The sequence below is a fragment of the Callospermophilus lateralis genome, unplaced genomic scaffold (genome assembly GCF_048772815.1).
Source record: "Callospermophilus lateralis isolate mCalLat2 unplaced genomic scaffold, mCalLat2.hap1 Scaffold_45, whole genome shotgun sequence".
Lineage (NCBI taxonomy): Eukaryota > Metazoa > Chordata > Mammalia > Rodentia > Sciuridae > Callospermophilus > Callospermophilus lateralis.
This window is the reverse complement of record NW_027514398.1, coordinates 5,369,826-5,391,597: the sequence shown is the minus strand read 5'-3', so window position 1 is coordinate 5,391,597 and position 21,772 is coordinate 5,369,826. Positions and strand designations below refer to the sequence as shown.

The window sequence follows — 21,772 nt, the reverse complement described above, 5'->3', positions numbered from 1 at the left end:
GTAGACTCCAAGAACAAAATGTTCTTGGCTAATGTTATATTTTAAAAATACTTTTCCCAAGTAAAAGAAAAAATGCATGTGCTGTTAATATCAAGCTAGACAATTAAAACATTTTTTTAACAATATGTTCATAAACATTTTGTCCCTCCCAAAATGACTTCTTGCTTCCCCAAAGCAGTCATCTTAAAAGAATCATAATCAAATCTCTACTAAAGCAAAGGCCCTAGGGACTTGGTCCTACTCCGTGACCCTTAAAATCTCCACAAACTAAGGGACAGAAAGCCTGAAATAATGTTTGGTGGAAAGAATGCAGGCTTTAGATTAAAGTGGGACCTGGGGGGCTGGGGTTGTGGCTCAAGTGGTAGTGTGCTCGCCTAGCATGGGTGCGTCCCGGGTTTGATCCTCAGCACCACATACAAAGATGTTGTGTCTGCCGAAAAATAAAATGTAAATAAAATATTTTTTTTTTTAAAAAGTGGGACCTGGAATTTAACTATGAGCTCAGCCATTTTAACTGGGTCATTTTTTTGTTTGTTTGTTTGTTTGTTTAAATCCCCATGAGCTTCAGTTTGTCTGTCTATACTAAAATGGAAAGAAATAGTTTACAGAATTATTGGTGAGTTTAAAAATGACAAAAACGGGTGGCAGCAAAATACACAAGACTTCCAGACCAGACAGATGGAACCTGATTCTTATCACTCAACGGAACTAAAAATCTCACTTTACTTTGATTTTGGTACCAGGGATTGAACTCAGGGGTGTTTTACCACTGAGGCACATCCCTTTTTATTATATTCAATTATTTAGAGACAGGGCCTTGCTGAGTTGCTTAGGGCCTTGCTAAGTTGCTAAGGTTGGCTTTGAACTAACAATCCTCCTGCCTCAGCCTCCCCAGTTGCTGGGATTACAGGAGTGTGCCATTTCACCCAGCTTCACTTTATATATTTTAAACAAGTTTCTTCACAAGGCAAAGAAAACCAAATGCACTGTTCACAATTATATAAATGAGTAAGATGGTCATTAGCCCTTTACCTTATTTAGCTGAAACAAGTCCAAGATCTTCCTCTCCACATGTGGAATTTTTAGAGTACTTCCCTGTAACTCCCAGTACTTTGCAATCTGGTCCAGGAAATTCAATTTTACACGAGTTTGAGCCTAAATGACAAAAAACTGAGCATTAATCTCAGATATTTTGTTTATGTGTTTGTTTACTTATTTTTGGACATGTCTCACTATGTTGCCCAAGATGAGCTTGAATCCCTGGGATCAAGGGATCCTCCCACCTTAGCTTCCTGAATAGCTCAGACCACAGGCACATATGCCTGCTTATAAAATAAACTTACCTAGTTTTATTTTAAAGCTCATGTCTATTACCTGCCTGTGCCACATTTTCATTCTTAGAATATTTAAATGCAAAACTATTTCTGAATTCAAGAGAAATAATCAAAGGATACAAGATAAAGCTGATTAAACAATCATACTTTAATAGAGAAATAGCTGAAAGTAAATAAATGAAGTTTGCTAAAAACTTATATACTAACTCAACAAAACCTTAATTTAGCCCTTATCATGCATGTGTCAGGCAAGGAGTTCTACACTCAATAAACAGTCTTATAACATAAGTTCTTACCCTAAAAGGTGCTTCATTTAAGAGGTACCAGAGTAAACACAATTTCATTTTACAGCTTAAGTTACGTGACAAGTTTTTATATGCCCACCTTGGTTTTTTTACAACAAGATTTCAAAGGCTTGTTGCAAGTAGAAATTTTCTTACTTGCTCAAACACAAATCTAAAACCAGATTTATAATAGTGCTTCTATAGCAAATTTTTTTCAATGGTCCTGGGGATTGGACTCTGGGCCTTGTGCATGGTAGATAAACACTGTACTGCTGAGCTACATACATCCCCAGCTCTGATCCTCCTAGCTCAGCCACCCAAGTATCTGGAATTATAAACATGCAACACCAGATGCGGTCTATATCAGTTTTTAAAATATATATATATTTTTGGTTGTTAGAAGATCTTTATTTTTATTCATTTATTTATACGCGGTGCTGACAATCAAACCCAGTACCTCTCACATGCCAGGCAAATACTCTACCATTGAGCCACAACCCCAGCCCCCATATCAATTTTTAAAAGTGCCTATAATTTAAAGATAAAAAAGGAAACTTTTTAAACATATTATTATTATACAGTCATTTTTATTTTTACTCTCTTTGCCAAATATAAGCTGGACAGTTTGGGGAGATTTAACTTGAAGCCAGACCAAAATTTGGATCAATATTCAGATATTCTCAATCATACCAAGATTTCAAGTTAGTAATTATCTTCTGTTTTCAGGTTTAATTTGAATTTGAAAATACACTGAAATTATTTACAGTATACACATTTTAATCCTATTATCAATGTCTATAAAATTCTGTTGGATATGTGCTCTGTTTCAGTTAAGGATGTTTAGTTCAAAATTAAAATCAGATTTTAAAACTAACAAAAAACACAAGTCTTATCTACCCTGCTCTTGGTGGCTAGAAACTGAAAAAACATCTGTTCTCTAGAGAATGTTCTGTGTTCCTCACTCTTCCTTAGGAAACTAAAGTGTTATTAAATCTAAGTGACAAAGTTATGCATTTTGAAGAAATTAGGACTATAGAATCTGTTCTACTGTGTAATTCTTTTCAAAACCTAAATTCTAATGATTATCGCCTTAATATAGGATTTACTAACAGACCAAAAAGTGTCTGACAAGTATCATTGCTTTTAGTAAAATTTGTCTGTTTCAATGGCCTTACTGCAAATTGTTTTACCATGATCATCAACTATTGGACATAATTTCTTTCCCTACCAGATTGGTGACAAAGCCTCTTCAAAGTGGACCCCTCAGGAATACAGGAAACAGGAACAATAGTAAAGACATTACCTCCAATTCATTCAGCCTCTGGATCCGTGGAGTAAAATGAATTTTATCAACATCACATGCAAAAGGTGGCTGCCAATCCTAGGAGAGAGCAAAAGCTCTTATTAGAAGAATTTATAATTATTTGACATTTAGTAGCAGAATATATACACGAATGAATGATATATCACATATACTCCCCCCCTTCCCTGCTGAGCCCAGCAATATCACTAAGCGCCAGCCTGTGTTGAAAAAACAGGTTTAGGTAAAGAGACTCTAACTTCTTATTTACTACAGAAGTATCTTACTACAAAACAGCTATATCAACACCATAATATATATTTTTATATATTTAAACTTCTAGTCACATTAGCTTTTATTAAAAAGTTGAAGATAAGTTCTTCAATAGGGGGAAGGAGAAACTGACATCCAAAACCAATTTTCACTATCCTTAATATGTCTATTCATATAGATACCTGATCTCTAGAGAATCCTTCTATACTGGGAGAACTGAGATCATGAGGAAAGAATCAAGCAAGAAGAAAAACATATAAATTTACCTATGTGGAGCTAAATACAAACAAAAATCTACAATAAGGTAAGAGCTAAAATATTTTAAAAATGCTTTTTAATGAATTTCATTTGAAATAATAATGAAAAAGTCCAGAGATGGATAGCAGTGATAGTTGCACAACAATGTAAATGTATTCAACCAAAACAATCATAATCATAATTATAGGAACAGGGAAATCAATAAAGTAGATCAAGGAGATCAGGAAAAAAAGAAAAAGTGGCTTTGAAATAGAAAAATAAAATATTGAAAAGATATAATTCAAGGAAGTTCATATCCTTTAACCGAATTTCATACACAGAAATTTATCCTAAGAGAATAATTCAACCAGAGTGAACAAATTTCATGTGTGAAATTAACTGCAGTATTATGTTAGGAAGAAATATTAGGATATTAAAATAACAATGAATAACATACAGCATTTGCAAGTTCCAGATTTATAAAGAATCTCTGATCAATAAGAAAAAATTGGGGGGGGAAACTAGGGTGTAGCTCAGTAGTGAGAGAGCATGCTTAGCATGCACAAGGCCCTAGGTTTAATCCCCCGAACCAAATTTTTAAAAAGAAATGGAAAATGACCAATCATCCCAAGATTAGTGTCCAAATTAATTCCAAATAAGAAATAATCAAAGCTTATATTGTTTCTACCTATCTTACTTAGCAAAGACTGAAAATACACATACCATCGATATTAGAAATTTGTGACAAACTGTGCACTCTTAATGGTAAGATATTTAGGAAGCTTATTAAGGCATATGCCCTCTGACCCAGAAATTCCCTGACAGCAATTTACAAATATGCATTAGTATTCACAATAACAAGATGTAGACACAGGAAATTCACTGTAGAATTGTTTCAACTTAAAACCAAATACGTGGGCCGGGATTGTAACTCAGTGGTAGCATACTTAACTAGCATGTGTGAGGTACTGGGTTCAATTTGCAGTACCACATATAAATGAGTAAAATAAAGGTCCATCAACAACTAAAAATAAACATATAAATTAAAAATTATTTAAAAAAAAAACACACCCAAATACACTAAGATGGGCTTGGTGGTACACACAGCTGTGATCCCAGCTAATTGGGAGGGTGAGATAGAGGAATAACTAGTTCAAAGCCAGCTTGAGCAAAATAAACAGAAAGCACTGGGGACATAGCTCAGCAGTAGACAGCCCCTACGTTCAGTCCTCAGTAAACAAAACAAAAATAAATGACAACAAAGCCCTAATATGTATCAGTGAGGAGTAAGTTAAGCAAATGTTGGTACATCTGTAAATAATAAAACTAATCAGCGGTAATAAATAAAATATCTAGGCATTCAACATTGAAAATAGCTAAGATTCAATGAGTAAACAAAAACAAAACATGAAAAATTGTGTTCACAGTTTTATGTACTTTAAAGACTACCATAACAGGAAGAAGGAAGAAAGGCTTTTTCACCTTTCAAACCTATACTGCAGGAATTTATCACTATAGTTTTTTTGTTTAAAAATAAAAAAAGCCAGGCATGACAGAGCAACTCAGGAGGCTGAGGCAGGAGGATTAAGTTCCAGGATAACAACAGGGCAATTTAATGAGACTGTCAAGAAACTGGGGATGAAGCTCAGTGGTAGAGCACACTGGCATTCAATCCCCAGTGGTACCAGGGATGGGGGTGGGGGGTAACAAAAAATAGAAGTTTAGTTTTGTTTTAGTGATATAAAAGACTTCAGTTGAAATGCCCACCTGCAAGTTCTAACACGTGAGGGTTAGTTGTTTAAGAATACAATGTTTAATGCCATTTCAGTCACACTGCCTTCTCAATAAAGACTATGACATCCCAGCAGCTCAGGAGGCTGAGACAGGAGGATCACAAGTTCAAAGACAGCCCCAGCAACAGTGAGGCGCTAAGCAACAGTTGAGACTCTGCCTCTAAATAGAATACAAAATAGGGCTGGGAATATGATTAAGTGGCCGAGTGCCCCTGAGTTCAATCCCCGGTACCAAATAAATAAATAAATAAAGACTATGGCTAATATTTAAATGGTAGTTATGTTCAAGTTAAAAATACTCCATACTAGGGCTGGGGATGTGGTTCAAGCGGTAGCGCGGTCGCCTGGCATGAGTACGGCCCGGGTTTGATCTTCAGCACCACATATAAAGATGTTGTGTCCACCAAAAACTAAAAAATAAATATTAAAAATTCTCTCTCTCTTTTTAAAATAATAAAAAAAATAAAAATACTCCATTACTAGTCAAAAATATGAAAGTCTAGGGGCTGGAATTCTAGCTTAGTGGTAGAGTGCTTGCCTAGCATGTGTGAGACCCTGGGATGAATCCCAGGCACCACTTAAAACTAAATAAAATAAAGGTGTTGTGTCCATCTTTTTAAAGATGAAAGTTAAAAATACTCCATACTAGTCAAAAAGATGAAAGTCTAGGGGCTGGGGTTCTAGCTTAGTGGTAGAGCACTTGCCTAGCATGTGTGAGACCCTGGGATGAATCTCAGGCACCACTTAAAAGTAAATAAACAAAATAAAGGTGCTGTGTCCATCTTTTTAAAGATGAAAGTCTGCCAGGTGCAGTGGCACACACCTATAATCCCAACAGCTCAGTAGGCTGAGGCAGAAGGATGGCAAGTTTGAGGACAGACTCAGCAACTCAGTGAGACCTTGTCTCTAAATAAATACAAAATAGGGCTGGGGAGGTGGCTCAATGGTTGAAAGTCCCTGGGTTCTCTCCCTGTATCACATATACGAACAAGTGATCAAATATTTAGTTTTATCATACCATCCAAAAGGATTTGAAGGTGATATAAATTATTCCCTAACTGATCAGATAGATAATAAACCTTCTAATCTCTAAACATAAACACATGATATAGAAATTTCATGTCCTGATAAGCCTGAAAAACTTTGAAAAATTAAAGTATATCTTTATATTTCTATAAGTAATTTATGCTTATTTTAGCCTGTAGCCTCAAATAAAATGAATACTAAAAGTGACACATCAAGAGTCCCTTCAATTATATTTTATAATGACACATCAATTAAAATTTATAATTAAAGGTTTCAAAAATCATTTTTTTTCATTTTAAAATATCTACTCAAATGTTTGCCTCCTCTTTCAGTTGCAAATTAGAGGAAAAAAGATAAATGCCATTCCTTTTGGGACTTTCATTTTCAGTAACAAAGGTGTATCCAATAAAAAAAAAAAAAAAGAACTGCATGGTGCGGTGGCATGTGCCTGTAATCCCAGAGGCTCAGGAGGCTAAGGCAGGAGGACCACAAAGCCAGCCTCATCAACTAGAGGTCCTAAGCAACTTAGTGAGACTCTGTCTCTAAATAAGATACAAACTAGGGCTGGGGATGTAGCTCAGTGGATGAGTGCCAGAGTTCAATCCCCAGTGTTAAAAAAACAACAACACAAGAACTGCACATTATTTGAATGCTCACTATCCTGGGGAACCCAAGAGAGCCTTGGCAAAGTCTGGCCTCATTGGGTCATGTGTTTTAAATAAGGATGGGAAAGCCATTAAGAAAGAAAGATAAGAAACCATTATAAAAAGGCTCTAATAAGTAAAAATTAGGGGAAATGATTTTCAGATTAAGAAGTCAAATAATAAGATCTCCACTTACAAACATTTTGAAATTTTCTATCTCAACACTTAATCTAAAAGGAAAATATCATGTAACCTAATCAATAAAGTGATTAAAGGCTGGGAATGCAGCTCAGTGGTAGTGGGCTTCCCTAGCATGAATGATGCTGTGGGATTCATCCATGGCAATACAGAAAAAAGATTTTTAAAAAATTTTAGCCAGGCATGGTGACGCAATATGCCTGTAATTACAGCAACTGGGGAGGCTGAGACAGGAGGATCACAAGTTCAAGGACAGCCTCAGCAACTCAGTGAGGCCATAAGCAATTTAGCAAGAATTCAATCTCAAAAAATAATAATGGTTGGGGGGGTATATCATTGGTGAAGTGCCCCTGGGTTCAATTCCCTGTACACCCAAAAACAAAAAGTGTCATTTTTTATTTTTTTTAATAGTTGTACACAATACTTTAATTTTGTTAATTTTTATGTGGTGCTGAGAATTGAACCCAGAGCCTTGAACATGCTAGGCAAGCCCGCAACCCCAGCCCAATAATAAACCATTTTTCTTACAGAAAAACAATATTTTCAGTCCATAAAGTAATAAGAAATCATAGATTACAAGTGGTTCTAAATAAATTCCCTGCTGAGATTTAATTTCCTTCATTTTTAAAACTTTAAAATATAGTTTTAACTTTCAAAATAAAAACTACAAGAACTATATTATTTAACACTTTCCTGTTTTCATATATGTATACACGACCAATGTAACTCCAAATCATGTACAACCACAAGAATGGAAAGGTAGGCCAGGCACAGTGGCGCACAGCTATAATCCCAGCTGCTTGGGAGCTGAGACAGGACAATTGCGAGTTCAAAGCCAGCCTCAGCGACAGCAAGGCACTAATTAATCAGTGAGACAGACCCTGTCTCTAAATAAAATACAAAAATACTTCTGGGAATGGACACAGTGGTTGAGTGCCCCTGAGTTCAATCCCCAGTACAAAAAAAAGAAAAGGAATGGTACATAATGGTAGGATTCATTGCTAACACATATGTTCATATATCATTCCCCAGGATCTCCTCTTAACCTTCTCCTCCCTCTCACTGGTCCCTTTATTTTACTCTACTGATATCCCTTCCTTTTTCATGAGACCCCTTCCCCCAACCTTTCTTTTCCTTTCTCCTCTCTAGCTTCCACATGAGTGAAAACATACTGACCCTCTAACATTCTGAGTTTGGCTTACTTTGCTTAATATAGTGTTCTCAAGTTCCATCCATTTTCCCGAAAATGACACAATTTCATTCCGCTTTATCACTGAATAAAACTCCCATTATGTTTACACCACATTTTCTGTATCTATTCATCCACTGAGAGACACCTAGACTACGGTTCCATAGTTTGGTTATTGTGAATGGTGCTTCTATAAACATGAGCATGCGTGTATCAGTACAGTTTTCGGACTTTAATTCTTTAAGATAAATAGGAGTGGTCTAGCAGGGTCATATGATGGTTTCTCCATGCTAATTTCCATAGTGGTTGTGCTAATTTACAATCCCACCAAAAGTTTAAAAGTGTTACTTTTTCCTCCCATCCTCTCCAGCTTGTACTATTACTTGTATTTTCTTTCCTTTTTTTTTTTTGGTGTGTGTGTGTGGGGGTAATTAAACCCAGGTGGGCTCCAAGACTGAGCTACCTCACCAATCCTTTTTGTTTTTTTGAGACAGGATCTCTCTAAGTTGCTTAGAGCTTCACTAAATTGCTGAGGTAGCCTTGCACTTGATCCTCCTACTTCAACCTCCCAAATCACAGCTGTATTGTTGTGTTTTGATTTGCATTTCCCTAATTGCTAAAGATGCTAAGCATTTTTTTCCATATATTTGTTGGTCATTTGTATGCTTCTTTTGAGAAGTATCTGGTTTAATTCTTTTGAGAAGTATCTGCTTAACTCATTTATTAATTGGATTAATTTTGGGGCCTGGGGTGTTAATTTTAAATTGAGTTGTTTAAATTCTCTTTTCACCACTTTTAACAAAACTTGGTAATTGGGCTGGGTTTTTAGCCAGTTAGGCCCTGGGTTCAATCTTCAGAACAATAAAAAGTACATATATATGCATATGTATATATAAACTTGGCAATTACAGGTCCTCAAAACCAGAAGAAAATATAAAATGGCTCTCAGAGATCTTTTTTCATCAAACCTCAAAGAAACAGTTTCCTGTCAGGTCACTTTATAGGAACTAGCCAAGTATCATGTTGTTCATAAACAGTAGAGTAAGGGAGCTAACTAGACCACATAGATACCTTACCATTCCCAAATTTACTCATCAGAAGTCTCCCAAAATCACCTACTGAAATGATTCATACAGATTTTGGCATATCCTCGAAAGTCTTTTTTTTTTTTTTTTTAGAGAATTTTAATATTTATTTATTAGCTTTTGGCAGACACAAGATCTTTGTTTGTAAGTGGTGCTGAGGATCAAACCTGGGCCGCAAGCATGCCAGTCGAGCGTGCTACCGCTTGAGCCACATCCCCAGCCCCTCCTTGAAAGTCTTAACAGGCCTATAATGAAAATATCTTTTTTAAAATTCACGAAGAAGGATTCTAAAAAAGCTAACTGAATCCCTGGAACAAATCACTTTCTACCCAAATGGACTGATAATCATGATGTGGGCTAATCATGACAAGTTAACAGAAAACTAATATTTCTTTTCGGTCACTCATAGTTATGATATGTAAATCACTGGATGGGACCAGAAGAAACTTTAGATTCTTCTTCCCTACTGTTACCAATACAGGCACACATTATTTATTTTGGAATGCTAACACCTAGTCAGATTGTGACCAAATAGTCAGATTGTGACCAAATAGCTGTAACACCACAGCTTTTCTCTCAAGGAAGTTGTTATTTATTTATTTTTTATTTATTTATTTTTTTAAAAGAGCAGCCAAGACCTTGTCTTTCTTTCTTTTCTTTTAATATTTATTTTTTTAGTTATCGGCGGACACAACATTTTTGTTTGTACATGGTGCTGAGAATCCAACCCGGGCTGCTCGCATGCCAGACGAACGCGCTACCACTTGAGCCACATCCCCAGCCCCAGAAGTTATAATTTAATAAGTAGTTTTGGTTCAGTTTTCTTCCATACTTAAGATCCCAGTAAGGAAAAACAATGTCTGGCAGAAAATTGAAGTTATCAAGGTTTAGAAAAGACCTGTTAATTTACCATCTTAAGTGGATGTGCATCATCTTAAATGTTTGTGTCTCAATACATCCTTTATTCTTTCAAACGGGCATCTATCCTTGAAGCCTGGTCACTGTCTTAATGTGTTTATGCTGCTAAAACAAAATCCTGGAGACTGGGTAACTTGTAAATAATAGAACTTTATTTTTCACAGTTCTTGGTAGGTTTTGATATTTGGTGAGGGTTAGGTCTCTGTTTCCAAGATGGTGTTTTGAATGCTGTGTTCTACTTGGGTGGAAGGTTTGTAAAAGGGTCTGGGCTAGTTCCTCCAACCCTTTTATAAGATTTCTAATCCTATTATAAGTACTCTGCCGTTGTGATTTAATCACTTCCCAAAGGGTCCTACCCCTTAATACTATCACTTTGGTGATTAAATTTTAACACATGAGTTTTGGGAGGGGCACAGACAATGAAACCATAGCAATAAGAATCTATTAATATTTTGAATGGACTAGCAGTTTGCCTTGTTAAACATTTAACAGTAGTGGGGTGAGCTAAGCAATTTCCAAGCTAATTTCAGTTCAGGTTTAAGTTTAGTCTTTGACTTTAAATATGACTATTAGGGATCATATGTGGGGTTTAAGAATGTTTCCACTTTGAATGTTAGGCTTAAAGTTAATGAATCTTAATTGTAGGAGGGCTAAGTATTTGCTGTTAAATATTTGCATCTATTAAAATAGATTACCATTTAACTTCCTTTTTTGAATACAATTACAAATGTATGTTTAGTTGAGACATCAACACAACAACAAAGTTTTTGTGTTCTTTTTCTACCTTTTCTGAGGCTCAAGATGATTTTTAGTCTTTCTACTATCCCTTTCCTGACCCTGGCTTTGAATCTCTTTAAAAGTGATTAGTTCATAAAAGACCAAAGGTAGAGCTTGTGTTTACAGTCTAATGAGACCTTAAAAGTAGGGTGTGGGATGTTTGACTTTTCCTGCCTTTGGTGTCCAGGTAGGTTTGGGTGTTGCTTAGGGAAGGATGTGGGGGCAGAGTTCAACCTGAACCCCATTCCTCATGAGAACGAATCATTTTTAGCTTGTAGGTGAATTCTAAAAAAGCAAACACAGCCAGGAGTTTATGAAGAAAGGGTTATGAATTGTTGCCTGATAAGAACTATCACAAAAGGCTCTGCTAGAACCATTAACTTGCACAGAGGCCACCAAAAAACTCATGCAAAAAGTACTTCCACAAGGTCATCTGCCCAGCAACCGTCTGTTCAAACTTGAATTGGTGCCACACTTGTTATTAACCCTTGTGACTAAGGATTATTGTTTTGAAATATATGAGGTAATCCTCTTCATTTTTGTCTTTAAAAACTTCCCCTGGCATCAGTGTCTTTGAATAGGCCCATTATTTCCTACGACAGGCATAGTCCCCTTGCAATACTCTGCCATTTCCAAATAAATATTAGTATTTTAGAGTCACCTGTGTTTTATTTAGGTAGATAGTTCCATAAATAGGGGGCAAATTCTGGTTGCAAAGTGAAAGACATTAAAATGATTCAGATGCATTTGGGAAGAAGATATAATAATATCTGCCATTCCATTATCTCATACTGCTTTGAAATCTATTTTCCCTCCATTTGAATCTAAGCTTACTGTCTTTGGCCGATAGAATGTGATGGGAATGACACCTTGTAATTCTTTTTTTTTCTTTTTTTTAAAGAGAGAGTGAGAGAGGGAGAGAGAGAGAGAGAGAGAGAGAATTTTAATATTTATTTTTTAGTATTTGGCGGACACAACATCTCTGTTTGTATGTGGTGCTGAGGATCGAACCCGGGCCGCACGCATGGCAGGCGAGCGCGCTACTGCTTGAGCCACATCCCCAGCCCCACCTTGTAATGCTAGACACAGGTCTTATATTCAGCTTTTAACTTCTCTGAGTCCTCACCTATCCTACTGGATAAAGAACATGGAGATGGGTAGAGGTCCAGCCAGCCATACCCCTGCTGTTCCAGCCATTCAAGCTGAGACACCACATATGTGAATGGATTCCATTCATCAGCTAGCTGTGCACTCCAACTGACCCTGCTCACTAGCTGATAACCCAGATGAATCCAGCCAAATGCTCAATCCCAGAAAATACTACAAGGAACAGAGGAAATACCCAGTCAAGCACACCTACCCCTTTTTTCATGACCTATAAAATCTTAGGCAAATAAAACTGTTCTGGATTTAAGCCATTAAATATTGGGATAGATAGTTGAGTAACAAAAGATAACAAAAACAAACCTGACACTAATTAAATTTCTTAATGATCAATTATAGAATGCCTACACTTGAGGTGATCTCTGACCTGTTTACCTTCAATAAGTTACTTTATGGAAAACCATGCTGAAGTCTGGAATATTCAAGTGATATGCTTCTAATTTTAAACATTGTTCTTTTGATAATTTATAGTTTGATATTAATTTAAAGCAAATCTAATACAGTTAATACAAAGTAGCATATGTAAAGTTCACAATTATCTACAAGTTTATCATGAATTCAGGTTTATAATTATTAAAATTAGCCATTTGATCATCACATAAAAAAAAGCAATTACATTGTTCTGTGGAATGTAGTATTCATGTCTCTAAAACATATTTTCCAAATAACAGGAAAATATATTTAACACATAGCCAATTGAATTGAAAGAATTGTTGCCAAGGTGGGTATAAAATTATGCCATATGAAACTATTTATAAGTGTGTGATATAGCTGATTTTTAATTTAATCATAGCTTATTTGAGGTTGGTCTAAGGTTTTCTTGATGTTTTCTCTTCAAGTCAGGAAAAAATGAAACTAACTACTTAAATGGTAACACAAATTGATGTTAATAAATTAGTACATTCATAAAAGGACTCCCAGTTTTACTGCTAAAAGCACTCCATTATTTGCAGCATTATGTAGTTTAAAAGGCACCCTGATAAGTGCCTGTATTCAAATCCTTTCCTGTGCCCTTTGTGTTCTTATCTTCCCTGGGCCAGCAGACAATACTGCTTTTCACTAACCTTTGGCACTCCACCATCAGCAATAAACTGAGAGCTCCTTCCTAGTCCCTGAGCTTCCTTAATTAGCATCACCTGTGTACTTTCCATTTGGAGCAACCCCATCAGCAGTGCACACCTGCTTTGGAGCCTGCAGGTAGAACAAGACTCAGTGTCTCTGGGCTCTGGGGAGTCCATCTGCTTGCCCTAAAGCCATAACTGAATACCTATCATCCTCAACAAGCTTACAGTAGCCTCTAATTCGGGTAATTGTGCCATGATAAATTGTGTTTATCATGTCAAAGTGAAATGATAAACAAGAAACTAAACAGACCCACATAGAGTGGCCCAACAAAGAAAGTAAAACGATTCCTTCTTTTTCAAAATAAAAGATATTTATCTTTACAAAAAAAGTAAAGTATTTTTCTGCCCATTTCAAGATGAAACATTTCATGTTTAGATTTGCTCTAGACCTCTCACAAGACAGATGAATTGCAAACATTTTAATCTTTTCTGCCACAGTATATTTTTAAGCACAAATTTTGAAGTATGTCTTTAAAAAATTCAAGATCATGTTTTTCCTTAAAATATTTTAATGGTATAAAGCACTTTGCATTTATGTTAAAAGGGTACAATTGACACATCTTTAAAATAAAAAAGCTAGCAATGAATCATAAGAAAAAAAAAACGTAATGAATGTCTTTTACTGAACAATGGATAAAACATAGGCATTTAAACCAAAGGAATTTTAAAAGGCTTAATTTGTGTTCTTCTCATGAACTCGCACTTTTCTTTTTTGTACCCTTTTTTCTTTGCCAAGAAGAATTTAGCTGTGACAATTAATGGGTATATTTTGTTGAAGCTAAGTTCTTTTAATGTCAAGCTATTATATCTTCTACATACAGAGGAGGGAAGGTGCCAAGATTTCTAACAAGTAGGTACACATTCTTCTTTAAACAAAAACGCACTAAAAAGCATTTTGCTCCTAGATTGATGTGTTGAAAGATATGCAAGTGAATTCTGAATCTATTAATCTAAAGACTATTTTGATAGAGAAAAATTTCTATAGATGAACACACACTAAAAACAAGATTCTCTGGTCTCCTTGCCCAATTTGTATTTAAAAATAATATTTTAACCAGAAATAATTTGAGTCTGAAGGTAGGGAAGAAATGTTTTCTTATTATATGAAGTCTCACTTAATAAACATCTAGTCTATTTCAAATGTTAATATTTATGTTTTACATAAATGTTGAGAAAATATAGAAATGCTAATTTTTTGTTTCATGATTTTTATTTACAATAAGAATGGCTCATATATGTATAAAGAAATAATTATTCTTAATCCTTATTAAGTTTTGATTTCACATCTTACACTCAGAATATATAAATCATACAGTCTTCATCTTTTATATAAGAAACTGAGGCCCATAAAATGAACTTCCAGGAGTTGTACTGCCAATATTAATTAAACTCTCATTCCTTAAACCTCAGTCTAATGCTATTTCCATTTTAATATGCCATCTTCCTTCACTGAACTTGAGTTCCTGAATGTCAAATGAAAAAAGTATATTTTAAAAACAACCAATATAAATAAGAGCACCAGATTACATGTGATTTTGCATGGGTATGGGATGTTTTCTAACCACTTACATAGTGGTTAAAAAACAATATAGTGTTCTAGTTTCCAAAGCACAGCCAATGCTTCAGCATGTCAAAAATGGTCATCAACCTATTTGGAAGTTTTTTCAATAAAGCAAGAGATAACTCACATAATATTCTAACTCTACACAGCAGCAGAAGATAAATAAAGTAGAATGCACAAAGAGAAATTTGCATGTATTATAGCAATCCACTTTATCAAAATACTGTCTATGATAAATAAAATTTAAGATCAACGATTCTTGCTTATTCATGCAACATTTAGGTAGACTTTTTCAAAATATAGTTTGTACAAGGCATGTTTCTCAGGATATGAATAGGCTGTAAAAGTGAAAACAAAAATTTCCAACTTAAATATACTTGAGTGAAACTTATGAAATATCTCTTCATGATGTGCACACTTCGTATGCCCATATGAAACATTCTTCTAAGTTATATAGTAAAACTATCCAATTAACTTTGTTTCACTGTTTCTCCAAATTCTTTTTCCATAGAACCCCTTATGAAATAAGAATATTGCATAAAGTGCAATGAGTGATGCAAAATTAATGCATATTGTGTGTACAGAGAAACTACAGTAAAGTTCTATCTTCATTTCTAAGCCGAAGTATAACTTCCAATCACTTTCCTGAAAAATAAAAACTGCACAAAATATTATTTCATGATAATCATCCCTTTTTTAGTTTCTCCTTTCCTTTCCTGAGCCAAAAAATTAAAAACCCACAAAAGATAAAAATAGTCAAAAACATTGAATGAAACTGCTTCAATATGAAAAAGATGGAACTCACATCTTGGTTTCATTCATTTTTTACTGAATGAATGAATACAGGTCACTGCATCTGTCCGGAGAGGCAATCTTAAGATTATGGTTTCCCCTTCCCCATCCCAAACACGTACACACAGGCAACAGTCTATTTCATGTCTATATGAATTAAATCTGACAGAACTCTATACGGGTGGGTAATATTAGGGTACTTCTTAAGATTTTTTTACTTTATTTTTCTACTCTATTTATTTTTACTTGAGAGTTTTCACTTTATTTTTCTACTCTATTTACTTTATTTTTCAACTCTACTCTGTTGGTATGATAGGGAAATAGCACATTTCTTTCCTACAAAAAAACTAAAAATAAAAATTAAAAAAATTCAAAACAGATAAACTATACACACCCCAAAAATAGGACCCCTGTGAAACAGAAGTTTTTATTTGAGAAAGAAGATAAAGACATATCTGGCAAAATGGATCTGTAAATTGTTCCTAAGAACTGGCCAAGGAGTGGATCTGGCCAGATAATAGTAACTCAAAGTAATTGCAAATGAGCACTCTAATTCACTGCTGATTCAAGGTCTAAACTACTAAGGTCCTGTTAGGATTATAAGCGTTTAGTCTTCAGTATAGGGTCTATATATATTAGATTACATGAGACAGTGTAAAGTATGGTTATTTAGAATTTTTCTTCCCTATACAATTTGCACAAGACAGGTGTAGGAATAAGTATGTCTGCCTTGTAATCCAAGGCTCCTTTTGTTAATGGATGGCAGAGTGAGCAGAAGAGATCAAATATACAGGGTATTGTTGCACTTGCTAATTGAGTCAGTCCAAATTTAATATTGACTTATAGAGAGATTCAGGGTAATCTTTAAATATGATTTTAATCAAGTATTACCAACAATTTAGCTTTACCTTAGTACTGAATTACAAGCTTCAGAGTAAACCAAATTTCATTGATGAAACTATAAATGGTTTCCCTCTGTGTTTAAATACATATATTTACATCCTCAACAATTCACTGGGCATTGAGTTAGAGCTCTGTTTAATGCAAAATCTGGTCATGTGAAAAATATGGGCACTGAAGTGGAAAATATTTTGCATTATCCTATGCCAGTGTTGCCCTTTCTGTCAAGTTACACATGCGCGTGTCCACAATGAGAGCAATATTTACAAGCCACATTTTACATAATTCTGGGGACTGACTATCTACTCTTCCACTGAGGAGAATTCCCTTGGCACGCCCGCTTGCCATTTTGTCCTGCTGGTTCATTTGTTCTATTGTACATCCTGCAGCATCTTTGCCCGATGTAGCTGAAGCAGAGTCATCCATCATTGCAATCACAGGAACTGAGGGCCTTATGGACTGGGAGTAAATTATGAAGCTATGAGGAATATGATCATTTTTGTAGAAACAGCTATTTTATGTTTCTGTTCTCCACACCATCTTTCCTTTCTTGTTTGGGATAATGAAAGAGTAAAAGCCACAGGGCCAGTTTTTGTCCTTTGGATTCACGCTGAAGAAAGAAAATACAATCCATAAAAATGCACTTAACGAGCCTAAGATTGACTAGTTTTTTTTTTTTCATTGTTTATTTTGAATTTCAGATGTGATTCTCTGTTGACCTGCTGTTAATATTCTGTAGCTGCAGATTTCCCAGATTTTAATACATTATAAATGGATAAACTTCACCATGTGGGATGATTTAAAGTAACTGATTTACCACCCAGGCTGGGCACTACAAAGGGAAAGTTGTCAATTATCTTTGTGAATTTCAGTCATGTTCAGTCAAACTAGATAGCATTCCCTTTCTCCCTCTTATCCCTCCCCTTCTCCTACAGTGGAAGCATCAATTAATGGCTGGAAACATAATCTAAATTCATAAGTTACTTGGAAACTTACCATTTTGCTTCTTACAATTTACATAAGCCTTTATTTTAAACTAGTAAATTTAGAATCAGTTTAACATTCATAATATGGGGAAGATATGCCTAGGTAATCTCAAAAAAAAGTGATTTACTTCCCAAATATTCTTAAAGAAAATTGAAATTGAGGATTTAATCATAAAATTTAAATAGTTCTAGTGCATGTTCAATGGGACTAATATTTATTTGTTCTATCTTCAGTTATTCTACAGTTCTACAGTTTGATATTATAAAATATACCTATATTGATTTGCTGAGTTTCTCACAGATCATTGACTATTTCTTTTTCTTTCTTTATTGGTGCATCATAATTCTACACAATAGTGGGTTTTGTTGTTACATATTCACACATTAACATGATAAAATAATATAATTTGGCGAAAATCATTCCCCAGTATTTCTCCTTTCCCTCACCTTCTTTCTGACCCTGGTCCCTCTCCTCTACTGATCTCTGATTTTCCTAAGATTCCTCTACACAACTTTAAATTTTTCCTCTCTAGCTTCCACATATTAGAGAGAACATGAGACCTTGACTTTCTGAGTTTATTTTATTTTGTTTAACATAATATTCTAAGTTCAATCCATTTTCATGAAAAATGGCATTATTTCCTGTGCTTTCGGGCCTCCTAATGAAAAAGTGTGACCTATGTATGTAAGTTGGAATATTTACCATCTATTTTTTTCTAGAGTTTGCTTAATTTCTGATCTCATTCCTAAGGCTTTGATCTGTTTTGAGTTTATTTTTGTGAAGGCTAAGATACAAGAATGTAGTCTCAATATTTTACACACAGGTAACCAGTTTTCCCAGCATCATTTTGTTAAAAAGTCTCTTTTCTCCAGTGTATGTTTCTAGTACCTTTTTTAAGGATCAGACCCTATCTGTGGATTTCTCTGTGTTCTGTTCTGTACCATTGGTCTATATGTCTGACTTTATGTCAGTATGATGCAGTTTTTGTTAATACAGCTCTGTTGTATTATTTGAAGTCAGATATCATGATGCCTCCAGCACAACTTTTTGGCTTAGAATTGCTTTGGCTATTCTGAGTCATTTATTCTTCCAAATTAATTTTATGACTTTTTTTTTAGTTCTGTAAAGAATGCCATTTGTATTTTGAACATTGACTCTGTACATTGAATTTGTACATTGCTTTAAGGAGACTGGCCCTGTAAAAAAATACTAACTCTGCCTATCCATGAACATGGAGGTCTTGGAAGTCTTTTCATTTTCTTGTGTCTTCTTCAATTTCTTTCTTTAGTGTTCTACAGCTTTCATTGTGGAGGTCTTTCACCTATTTGATCAGGTACTTTTTCTTTGAGTGTATTGTGAAAGGGATTTTTTTTACTACTTTCTTAGCAGATTCATTATTTGTTTATAGGAAAGCTACTGATTTTTGTATATTAATTGTGTAAACTTCTCCTTTGCTAAATTTGTTTATTAGTTCAAGTAATCTTCTGTGGATATTTATGGATCTTTTAAGTATAGAATCACATCAGCTGTAAACTTTGATAATTGATTTCTTCTTTTCCTATGTTATTCCCTTTTATTTCCTTCTCTTGCCTAATCACTCTGACTAGAATTTCAAGTACTATATTGAACAGGTGACAGTAGACATAATTGTATTGTTCTGGATATTAAAGGAAATACTTTCATCTTTCCCCCATTCACTATGGCTTTGCTTTGGGTTTGTCATATACAATTTTTATGATTTTAGATAATTTTTTCTCTCCCTACTTTCTTCAGTGTTTTTGTTATAAATGGATAGTGATTTTTTTGCTTTCTCTGCATTTTTGAGATGACTACAGGATTTTTTCCCTTCATTCTATTTATATGGTGAATTACATTTATTAATTTGCATATTTTAAACCATTGTTGCATTCCTGGGATAAAACTATCTGGGTTACAATGTGCAATCATCTTACCATATGTGTTGAATATGATTTGCTAATAGCCTATTAGGCACTTTGTATCTAAGTTGATCAGGAATATTGTTCTATAGCTTTCTTTCCTTGATGTGTCCTTATCTGGTTTCAGTTTGAGGGCAACACTGGTTTCATGGAATGAATTTGAAAGTGTTTCATCACTTTCTATTTCATGTAATAATTTGAGGAGCATTTGCATGAGTCTTTCTTTAAATATCTAGTAGAGGCTATTTTCTTATTGAAGAGTTAGTACTTTTATCACAAATATTATTTTCTTAATAATTATTTTTCAAATTAAGAAGTGATTATTTTTTATTAGAGAAGCTAAATAGCCTCACTTTGAAGACTTATTTTTTCTTTAATATAAATAATATGCTGACTCTTCATTATAGTTGCTGTGAAATAGTCTAAACCATAACAGTATGCTATATGTAAGTCAACAATGCAAAAAATAAAATATAATACAAGAAATAAAAATACAATGTTTTAAATTTGGAAGGTATGTTGTTGTATGGACAATAAAACATTAAAGGAAACATTTTAATTGAATGTTAAATACTGGGAAGAGACTCTATCAATGTTACATCTGGTTGTTGTATATGAGAGATAAATATTTAACACAAATTAAGCTAGCATTTTTGAAACAAATATTTACCTTTTATTTTAGGTGACCACACTCCACATACATTTTGTACTATAGTTACTGACTGTTTATGCAAAATGCAACAAACACAGTAGTAATAAAGCATGAATGTTGGAAAGAAAGTAAGCTTTCTTTGTATAGGAAAAAGTGTGTGTGTTGTGTGTGTGTGTGTGTGTGTATACACACACACACACACATATATATGACATTAAAGTAAATACATATATGATTTGTAGCAGAGCAAGATAATCTTACTATATATGAATGAAAATTTTACCAAGACAAACCAAAGGCACGAAAAGGTAGACATGGTAACTTTATTTTAAACTATTTATTGGCTTCAGCTGCTATGTTTTTGATGCAACCAGTTTGTTTCTTCTACTCTATTGGCCACAGACTATGCTCAATTTTCCACTAAGAAACAGAATGTTCACTATCCCCAAAGAATATGCACATGCATTACCTGTCTTACAAAGTTAGTAAAATTATTAAAGGGTTAGTCTATGTAAAAAAAAAATAATTAAATTTGTACATTTTAAGCTAAAGTTTGAAAGCTTAGGCATTTAGAAATACAGGAATTATAGAAACATTAACTAAATATAGATGATTCCTGAAACTCTCTTAAATATTGTATCCATCATTTTCAGTTTTGTGGAGAAGGGTATTCATCCAAGGGCATACTTTAAAATTTTTTCTACAATGAGCAATAGACCAATTCTGCCCTCAATAGACCTAGGTTCTAGGATTTCACATGTCTTTGCAATGCAATACTCTGACTCCCATTTCAAAGACAGATTTATAGGCATGTATGTAACCTAAGTTGTTCAAATTTCACATGAACATCCTAAACTTGATTAAATTCACATGGTTTTCTGTGTGAGATATAAAACAGCTTTAGAAGTTCCACCTCCTTGTGTCTGTTTTTTCTAAAATATAAGTAGCACAATCCAGTTAGTGGCCTCTGATTTCAATTACCCATAACCACCACCTCTCAGGACAAACATGAGTCTCCATAAAGGTTGACATGGTTAAGAAAACTCATTCAAACTATAGATGACCCAGAACTGGCCTAAATTTACCTGACCCATCCCCACTTTGAGCAAACCTGAATGGAATTTCCTTTGACATTGATAAAATTAATCTACTTTTCAGACTGTTTTCCCCTGTCTTTTACCAAATTCATATTTGATTAATGTAAACATGTTAAGACATATTTTATGGAGAATATCCAAAGAATGAAAAGATTATATACTTTATCCCCTCTGCCCACTTAGGATCACTACTTTATTCTAAAGTTAATTTAGTTAGAGTCAAAAAGTCTTACAATGTTTTAAATTAATCATAATAAATGTTTATGAGAATTATTTTAAAATAAGGTAAATCTAGATATACAATTATATTTTGATGCAAAGATAATAAGACTGCACAAATTAGAATTTCAAAGCTATAATTCTAAATGCTTATGGGAAAAAGTATTACTTTTATTATCACAAGTAGTATTACATAACACATTATATATTGTATAGCAAGATTAATGATAAAATTTCCAGACTTACCAAAAGATATTGAATGTACTCAGTCAAAGTCTCAG

At 34.2% G+C, this 21,772-nt stretch overlaps 1 pseudogene; it reads right to left on the bottom strand.

Moving 5' to 3' along the window:
• Positions 1-17,025, bottom strand: part of LOC143388925 (lysine-specific demethylase 5B-like) — a 59,204-nt pseudogene extending 42,179 nt beyond the window's left edge.
• Positions 17,026-21,772: the final 4,747 nt, after the last annotated feature.